The following is a 10,507-nucleotide window of genomic DNA, read 5'->3' on the forward strand; positions in this document are numbered from 1 at the left end:
TTAACATTCTTTTGCATACAAATATGTGCTTAACATCAAGGAAATTACCATGGTGAGAATCAGTGAATAACTTGACTATGTCAAAGTACGAGAGACTTGAGAACTCTGAGGAGTAAAAGCCAATCATTTCAAATGTTGACCATCAAGGGGCAGGTTCTCTAAAAACTCCGTTGGGCATGAACAGTTAATGCTTCCTTTGATTACCCTGAGGGGAAGAGTTTGAAGACTCCGTTGAGCGTGGTAAAGTTTGTTTCCATGTTAGTTTGACTTCAAAACAAAGAAAGCCTGAGGATTCTAGCAAGATGTACCTAATCAGGGGCAATTGAATCGAGGTTTGACCTCTCAAATTCAACATATCTGGGGAAATCATGTCGATAAATCTCTTCAAGGTTCGATCAATCTGGGGCAATCATGTCGAGGAATATCTCTTGAGTTTGACCAATCTGGGGCAGTTAAGTCGAGATTCGACAAATCTCTCCAAGGATCCTTTGGGGAAAATTCCTCCATAAGTCACGAAGCTTGGGGCACAATTCTGAGTTTTTTGTCGCTCCCCGACCATAGGAGTTTATTTCTCCTGGAACCTTGGTCTCTCCCCAAGCATGGAGTTTATTTCTCCCGAGAGTTTGTTCCATTCCTCAAGCATAGGAGTTTATTTCTCCTAAGAGTTGTCCTACTTCCCTAACCAAGGCTCGTTACCTGGATCTCTCATCCCCAACATGGTGGATCGAGGGAATCTCCTCAAGTCGAAAATCTTCCAAGCAGTGGCACATGGTGAGAAGTCCGAAGTCACTCTACGTTCTGGAAGGCAACAACAAGAGTGTGCCCTTGCAAATCAAAGTCCAATATCTATTGGCACCTCCACATGGTCCTTAACACTAAGGGGATTCTCCCTGGTGTTTACCTCACTAATGCCTTTATTTGGCACTCTGCATATAGTGTTCACTGCATATAACATTGCATCCTCAAAAGCGTAGCATATCCGTCAAAAGCGGATCATTACGCCACATAAAAATTCAAACATGCATATCATAAGCCAGATAATACAAATCAGCACCCAATCAAGCCAATGGCGCATCCCCACAGAAGTTGTCATCTGTATAAACTTCACTTGATATCTGCTACTACATTACAAATCTCCTTATGCCACGGTGCCGATAAATGACATCCTTAATCTCCAAAGAAGTTTTTCTTCCAACATGAATCGGACGCAATGTCTTTCTTCGTCAGAATCGTTGTCTCCGAGGTTATTTCCCGTATGCCGCGCGAAGATTAGAGTGCGAATGAGGGTGGGCATTCAACCCATCTCATTTTTCAATCATTTGGACAACCATACTTGGTGTGTGGCAATTCGAACGATTGCCGCTCTTGAAGAGTTACACCCCGCCTTTGGCCTGAGGGATCAATGTAATTCTTATGCTTCCCAAGCATCAATATCTCCGTAATCTCCAATGGTTACTATCATCTTCTTATCGAGTCTAGTCGTCACTAGTCTTGTCGTGGTTATTTCCCGTGTGCTGCGTGCAAACTAGAGTGCGAATGAGGGTGGGCATTCAACCCATCTCATTTTCCAAGCGTTTGAATAAACCATACTTGGTGTGTGGCAATTCGAGCGATTGCCACTCTTGAAGAGTTACACCCCGCCTTTGGCCCGAGGGATTAATGTAATTCTTATGCTTCGCAAGCATCAATATCTTCGTGATTATGTCTTTTGATCGAGTCTAGTCGTCACTAGTCTCAGTGGTCTCTTCCCCTCGTAATGGAAAACTTTTAGATCCAACCCCCATGTTGTGTATCCTTTGCCTTCCGTCCGGGCAAACCATTTCGAAACCAATTCTCAATCCCTAACCCCAGTGTTGATGTTTATCCTTTCTTTCATTCTTGTGGATCGTAGGTCCGTTGACCTTATCCTCATCCTTTGCATTCTTGTGGATCGTAGGTCCGTTGACCTTATCCTCATCTTTTTCATTGCTTGTGGATCGTAGGTCCGTTGACCTTATCCTCATCTTTTTCATTTCTTGTGGATCGTAGGCCCGTTGACCTTATCCTCATCTTTTTCATTGCTTGTGGATCGTAGGTCCGTTGACCTTATCCTCATCCTTTGCATTCTTGTGGATCGTAGGTCCGTTGACCTTATCCTCATCTTTTTCATCTTTTGTGGATCGTAGGTCCGTTGACCTTATCCTCATCCTTTGCATTCTTGGGGATCGTAGGTCCGTTGACCTTATCCTCATCTTTTTCATCTCTTGTGGATCGTAGGTCCGTTGACCTTATCCTCATCTTTTTCATTTCTTGTGGATCGTAGGTCCGTTGACCTTATCCTCATCTTTTTCATTTCTTGTGGATCGTAGGTCCGTTGACCTTATCCTCATCTTTTCATTTCTTGTGGATCGTAGGTCCGTTGACCTTATCCTCATCTTTTTCATTTCTTGTGGATCGTAGGTCCGTTGACCTTATCCTCATCTTTTTCATTTCTTGTGGATCGTAGGTCCGTTGACCTTATCCTCATCTTTTTCATTTCTTGTGGATCGTAGGTCCGTTGACCTTATCCTCATCTTTTTCATTTCTTGTGGATCGTAGGTCCGTTGACCTTATCCTCATCTTTTTCATTTCTTGTGGATCGTAGGTCCGTTGACCTTATCCTCATCTTTTTCATTTCTTGTGGATCGTAGGTCCGTTGACCTTATCCTCATCTTTTTCATTTCTTGTGGATCGTAGGTCCGTTGACCTTATCCTCATCTTTTTCATTTCTTGTGGATCGTAGGTCCGTTGACCTTATTCTAGTTTCGAGTCACGGATCGTAGGTCCTACCTTTCCATCAAACCCGTATTTTCCAACCACAGTTTCAGACAACAATCATTTCCTTTGAGAACCTTGTATTGGCACCTTGGCTACGTCACAAGCTACCCCATTTCAACCCTTTACCATAAATTCTTCCACCAGAAAAAAAACAAAAATTCTCTTTCCCCAGCAGATATCAAAAACAAAAATAAGGATAACACTTACACCATCTTCTCTTCAGGACAAATTTCTGGTACTTTGATATTTAATCTTCTTCCACCTCGAATGTTCGAAAGGCTAGCGCCAATCTCACCCTCAGGTTTAAGATGATTAAATAGGGGCAGCTGTCATACCCCAAATTTGTCCTACCCTTTTCAATATTAACTGGCTTAGACTTTGCATTCATGTACATACCTCCGTTAGGTCATCATCATATTGTACATCACTCATGCATCATTAGTCAATAAAAAATTGACTTGGGACCAAGGATCATGGAATAAATAGGGTTTAACTTGGTTTGAGATGTCCACTTGATTCTAATGGAATTCTCAATGGGTAAGGATCAGAGGGACTGAAGTTTTAGTTGGTGATTAAACAGAGACATCTTTCTCATCAACATACAAAATTATCCTTCATCAAAAGTTTCCAATGATCAAGAATTAAGGTTTTATTTCCCTAAACATGAGTTTGACAAATCAACTGGAGCTTGGTCCTACAATCATCGCGAGCTCCTTCTCAATACTCAGGCTATAGCTACATTTTGAAAAGAGAAAGAGAAATGTGAGGCATTCAAAGAAGGGCTGACTTTTGGTTGACAAAGTAAACTACGGAGATTTGACTGGTGAACGCTCACAAAGGCTCTCTGTGTGGAATTTGAGCATTGATGCAGTTGTTAGACACATTAATTGGTCCACACAAGTAATTGTGAAAGATCCATTCATTGAAATTCAAATGCAAAAGGATAGAAGTTCTCATCCAAAATGAATTCTAAAAGGATCCACATACAAGTCCAAGTACTTGTTCACATTACATTCACAAATTTCTAAGCCCATCCATACAAAGCCCATTACAAGATGAAATGAATTACAAAAGAAAAAAAATCAACAATACATTATCATGTCCAGATTCTATTACAAGGTCACTAAGCATGGCATTCATTATCAACCTTCAAGGGCCACGTATAATAATCCATATAGTAGTGAAACAAATTGGGCCTATTCTAATCACCATTTTCACCATGGGCATTCATGCTCACTTCCTACAATCTACACTACCTGCAGCATGCCATTTCATCCTCCACACCACACAAACTTGCTGCACCAAAACCGCTCCTGAACCCCACGCAGAAAAGAAACCGCGACTTCAGCTTGAACCACCTCGATCCCGATTCACCAAAAACAGCCCTGCACATAACCAAAAACCAGAAAGAAAACCATACAAAGTCAGGCCCGATTTCAGTTTTAACATAGCTAACCTTCAGCTTTTGAATTCAACTCATAACTGTCGTAACAGATTCCAAAACTAACCTCCAACTTCTCCTAGCAGAATATAACCAACCTCTAACATTTTTTTTTACCATAACTCCCTAGCCATTTTCTAATAACTCCTAATTTCCCAACTGTCAGCATGAATTTTAACAAACTTTCAAACATCCGTAACTAACCTACAACAGAATTTTAACCTCTATAACTAACTCAGTTTCAACTGTCCTAACCACCTAAACTTCATTCCAATCTTTAACCATCACCAATAGAAAAACAGAGTTATAACTAGCATTTTGTAACTACCAAACAGAACCCTAACCAACTTCTAACTCAATAACAACCAAAACTGAAATAACCACCTATAACCGATTCTCATTCTCTTTCCAAACCACCTAACAGATTCATAACAGAATTCAACTGAAATTATAACATAATAGGAGAGAGTCGAGACGAGAAAAAAACCTCACCTTGTAACAAACTTGAGCTCTCTCTATTCATTCATCAATCTTCACCTTCTCTCAATCTTCATTTTTTTCTCTCAATCTTCAATCTTCAAAAACCGCTTCTTCCCTGAACCAGGCTTCATCTTCAGAGTTCTCCATAATCCTCAATCTGAATCTTCTTCATCTCTCTTTCTCCATCGTTTTTTTGTTCACACACCAATCCCCAATCACGCTTCTTTCTCTCTCACGATCTATCTTCTTCAATCCTTCACGTATCTTCACTTCTCACTCTGCCACATTTTCTTCAACCATTCTTCATTCAATCCTTCCACCATCTTCATCTCTCATCATCCTCTCACTCTCTGAATTCAGCATAACAAAAAAAAAAGGAGAATTTCAGAACAGATATGGGTAACAGAAAATGCTCTCACCTGTAACAAACTCAGAATGGTTCGCTCTTGAATCTTCATCCTTCACTTCTTCAACAGCTTCGCTCAACTTTCATCATCATCATCTTTGAATCATCACCAATCATCTTCACGCTTCAAACTTCATCATCTTCAATCTTCATCACGTAAACAAAACTCCAAGAATCATCTTCTTTACCACTTCTACAATCTTCATCGCTGTTTCCTTGCACACTCCAATCATCGTCGTTCTCAAAAATTCTGCAAATGAAGGATAAAGAACAAAATCACCATACAGAAGAAAAAGAGAGGAGTCAATGTCATCTCCATTGTGTCATCATCTTCAATCATCAATAACTTCAACCTTCGACATTCTCTGGAATTCCGTCGCACAGAAGAGAGAGCGAGAGAGTGTGAGATCAGACCGATGGGGATTCCGGATCGAGACGGATGAGAGGTGAAGCCGTTTCGTTTTCGTTCACGGCGAAGGGAAGAGGCTTTCATCGGAGAGGTTTCGCCGGAGAGGAGAATCGACGCCGTCCATGGAGAAAGAAGAAGAACGCGTCTTCGGGAGTCCAATAGTCACAACTTGGTGAACCCTAATTCCCAATTATTTCTTTTATTTTTATTTTACTTTTCTTTTTATTCAATACTGAAAAATTATAAATAAAATCTGAAAATCTGAATATGGATCATCTTGGGCTTCCTCACCGAATTGCTTACATACACCCCCCTAAGCCCATGACCCGTTTTTGATAAACCTGAAAACTCTACAAAAATGTTCCCTTGGGCTAAATGCTGTGGGCCTGCGCCCAGAATTCCTGATTACACCTAGTTTCAATAATTCACCCCTCTGATTCACACTTAATTGGTAGTTTTTTTTAGATCTTTTTAGTTTTTACCACATTTTTAGATGATAAAAAAAACATGAAAAAAATTTATAATTTCTTATTAGATTTTTAGGTAATAACAATAGTTAGAGTCATAATTTTTGTTTGATTTTTAGGTAATAAATGACTTAGAAAACAATAAAAATGTTAGTTTTAGGATTAATAGATGTTAGTATAATTTTGACTTTTAATTGATTCCCTTAACACTTAAAAAGCTTATAAAAAATAGTAGATTTTCTTAGGTTAGTTTTGACATTTAAGATCTTTTATAAAAACCCATAAAAATAGTAGTATTTTGTTTAATTTTGCACTATTGTTTGAATTGCTTTTGTATCAGTTCCGTGTTATTTTTGTATAATTGTTGTGTGACTTTGTTGCTTAGCTTTTGGCCTTATTTTAGGCTTATTTTGTTAGTACCATTTTATTGCTTCTTTTAGAATCTATCCCATGTTAACATAAGGATTTAGACTTGTATAGACAACTTAGATTAGAATCTAGATATAGTTCCCTATTGCATTCTTTTTTCTTTTCAACTTTTAAAACACTTAATAAAATACCGACAAGGATCATACCGTTACTATATTTCATAGTAGGAAAGAAATGATTGGGGCGTAGGCCCCGATGTATGTTCTTTTCTACTTAGCGGAGAAGAAATGATTGAGGTGTGAGACCTCGGTGTATTTCTTAACCGTTATTTAGAGAAACGATTGTGGCGTAGGCCTCGATGTGCATTGTCTAAATATTCACAAAAGAACTTCTTTTACTTAGCGGAAAAGAAATGATTGAGGCGTGAAGCCTCGGTGTATTTCCTAACCGCCATTTAGAGAAACGATTGTGGCGTAGGCCTCGATGTGCGTTCTCTAAATATTCAAAAAAACAAAACTCTTTTTGGTATGATCTAAGTCACAAAGTTAAAATCCCCTAAAAAAAACACCAACCAAAAACACTTAAAACACTAATAAATGATCAGATTTAAAACAAAGTAAGGAAGTGATGCGAAGCCTTGTAGTGGGTTTTGTCATCATGAAATTACCCTAAAAGACACAAACCAATCTCTCTTTTTCTTCTTCCTAAGGGCAATGTCATTTCCGTTCGTACGCATCGTAGGTCTTCCCTTATGCAAGAACGTGAACGTTGACTCCGCCCAATTAAAAAACACAAAAACAAACAGAAAATCTTTAGCCGAGCTACGATAACTCTGATTCCTGAAAAGGATACGTAGGCAGCGGGGTAGGGCCCGTGCGAGTACAATTCTTTATTTTCCCTACATTTTGCATTCATTTCGCATGTAGACATAGACATAGTACACACCCTTTAGATAGAAACAAACATAGGTGGATACCATCGAGTACGATGGGCGCGAGGGGTGCTAATACCTTCCCCTCGCGTAACCGACTCCCGTACCTTGATTCTCTGGTCGCAAGACCCTGTTCTTACCCTTTATTAGGTTTTCTGATATTCCTTTCCTTTATGGGATAAATATATTGGTGGCGACTCTGTTCATTTTTCGCGAGCGTGCGACATATGGCTATTGCTATCTTTTTTTCTATGTATATACATTATTAAATAATTTTTAATGAGTGTATTCTTCTGAAAGGATTTGGAGATTATTAATAACTTGAGACATGACATGACTAGATTACATCAAAGAATGAATAGTATGCAGAAGATGCTCGAGACATGTATGGATATGCAGTTTGAATTGCAGTCTTCAATAAGACAAGAAGTTTTTGCAGCCCAAAACTGCTCTACCGATTGATACCTGATACAATCAGGGATTTCTAGAAGTCACAGTTATATCATCTGAATCATTTTATATATATTGCAGCATTAACATAGGTGGGGGAGTTATTGCACTTGTTGAAGTTGTACATGGTTCAGCACCTGATATTGCTGGAAAGGTGAGTTGTGAAAATATTTTTAAACCATATATTGTTTGTTCTAATTTCTAATTTTTTTTTGCATGTTTCTGTGAATTTATGATTTTTGGGTGCCTGTTTTGTACTTGTGCACCACATGCCCTTAAAAAGGCATTGGGTAAAACTATTAGAACAACCTTTTGGCTGTTGGTGCATGTTATAAGCCTGCTAAGCTAGATTAGAGTTTTCTTATACAGATCTTCAGCCTGAACTAACTATCGTCTATCATAAGCCAAAAATAAGCCAGGTCGTGGGTTTCTTATTAGTTGTCTGGTTTATTTCGTCTCCTAAGTTGTTGATGAATTATTATTCGAGAACACTTTTACTTAAACGTTTTGCATATGAATAATTATTGAGAAGAAGAATAATGTTTCTAAAATATTAAGCTGATTAGACGCATGAACAAAATTAAAAGAGTTGAATAAAATGACAAAATCATAGCAGTATTAGCTGATAATTAGACTTATGTCTTTAGATATGAGCTTTGCTATATAGTACAAAAAGTAAGTATCTTTGAGACTTCCCATTTCCTGCATATATAGTAGTTTGCTTCTTAGCAATTATTTGAATTGTATTTTTGTTAAGAAATTTAAGATTTGTGGTTGTTTGGATTGTAGATTGAAGATAGCAAATTGGCAGATATGGCAGCAGTCAGTGCAGGGAACAATCATGAGGTTGGAAATATGATGGCTGAAGCATTGAGTAAGGTTTGAGAATTGTAAGGTACAACATTTATTTATTTGTATTCTTGTAACTCACAGCTATTATATGTTGTTTATGCAGTTGCTATTAGTTGACAAAAATATTACATGCAAGGGATCTTATTAACATTCTTGAGGATGCAATTAGAAGCGGATTTCCTATTGTGATCATTAAACTATGTCAAACATTGTTAGCTATGCTCAAGGCATAAACATGCTTGATAATTAAAAGCAAACTTTAGAATTATTTCAAGACTACACTTAACTAAACTATTGATTAGAAAATAATATATTACAATTTAATCAGCCAGCTCATCCTTGGACTCTGACATGTAGAAACTTTATATCATCAAGTTGTAGATAGAGACAATATAAACATACCTTGTAATTATTTTGAAAATTATAGTTCAAGATGTATATTTCTGGTAATTTGTAATTGTATTAATCTTATTCAAATTTTGCTGATATTTTATACATGAATGTTTATTTGCTTTATGTTACAGATAATCTGTGTTGCAGGTAACTCATCATCTATGCTAAAGAGGAAAATATATAGCACTGTCGCCTCGGTTTTTTGTGGGATGCAAACTGACTCTTCTTTTATTTTTTGAGTTGTGTAAATCAGAGAGTCGCCACCGACTTTTATTTTATCCAATTAAGGAAAGGTTTATAAAAGAAACAGAAAAAGACCTTAAAGAGATTTTCGGTTCGGGGGTAGGTTATACAAAGGGAAGGTGTTAGCACCCTTTGTATCCATGGTTATCCATGGGCTCTTAATTGCTTAGCTCTCTTGTTTGAATTGTTTGTTTTGCTTGAAATGCTTGTATGTGGTTTTAAATATTTTGTAAAGAGTTAACTTTGTAATGATCCTTGTGCGGATGTATACAAAGTATTTATCTTTCGAAAGATATTTTGATTGTTTGAAAAAAAAAGATTTTTAACTTCGTAATGATCCTTGTTTGGATATATACAAAGTGTAGTCTTTTGAAAGTTTATTTTGAAAAAAAACAGTGATGTGTAAGAGCATTTGTTGTTTTTGATTGAGCAAGCAATTAGGAGGTATACCCTAAGTTTATAAGGTTCTTTCCTATTTCTTTAGAAAATTTTCCTTGACTGGATACAGGCAGAAATTTGAATTGTATTTGAAACAATAAGATTTGATTTTGAAAAGAGCAACAGAGGGATTACTCTAAGAGGTGCAAGTGTGATTGTGTTTTGTTTTCAGATATGTTATCTTTGAGATTAGTGATCTAGCGCTTCAATTTTTATTCTTGACATACACGCAGTTTTATATGTACAGAAATTAAAGTGCGGGAACGTAAAATGCGGAAAGTAAATCTACGCTATTACATCGATTGTGCGAGAAATGTAAACTACGCTATTTACATGATTTTGACAACCTATACACTTATCTATGAATTTAAATTGCAATAAGATAAAGGGAACATATTTTTGGATTTTTTTTAGATGGTGTTAATTTAATTAAAAGGTTAAGAATTAGAAATAAAATTTAAACCTAAAAAAAATTAAGTCTAAAATATGTTCAAATTGTTTGTTAATTAATTTTAAAACAAAATTAATTTTTTTGTGATTTTTTGAAATTGTTTTGGAGATTCTTAAGTTAATTAACATATAATTATACAAATAATTATACACATAAATTAAACTTAAAGATAAAAATATTCTAATTATGTACAAAATTAGTTCATGATATGTAAACTTAATTTAATAAAAAGAAAATATTTATTTTCTGATTTTTTGATAGGTTAGAAATAATTAAAAGATAAATATATAAATATTATCTAATTAATTAAACAAAATATTTTAATTATGAAGAAAAATAAAATATTTTCATGTCAAAAATTAATTAAACATTTTATCAATC

Source organism: Vicia villosa, linkage group LG2 (assembly GCF_029867415.1).
Source record: "Vicia villosa cultivar HV-30 ecotype Madison, WI linkage group LG2, Vvil1.0, whole genome shotgun sequence".
In the NCBI taxonomy this organism is placed as follows: Eukaryota; Viridiplantae; Streptophyta; class Magnoliopsida; order Fabales; family Fabaceae; genus Vicia; species Vicia villosa.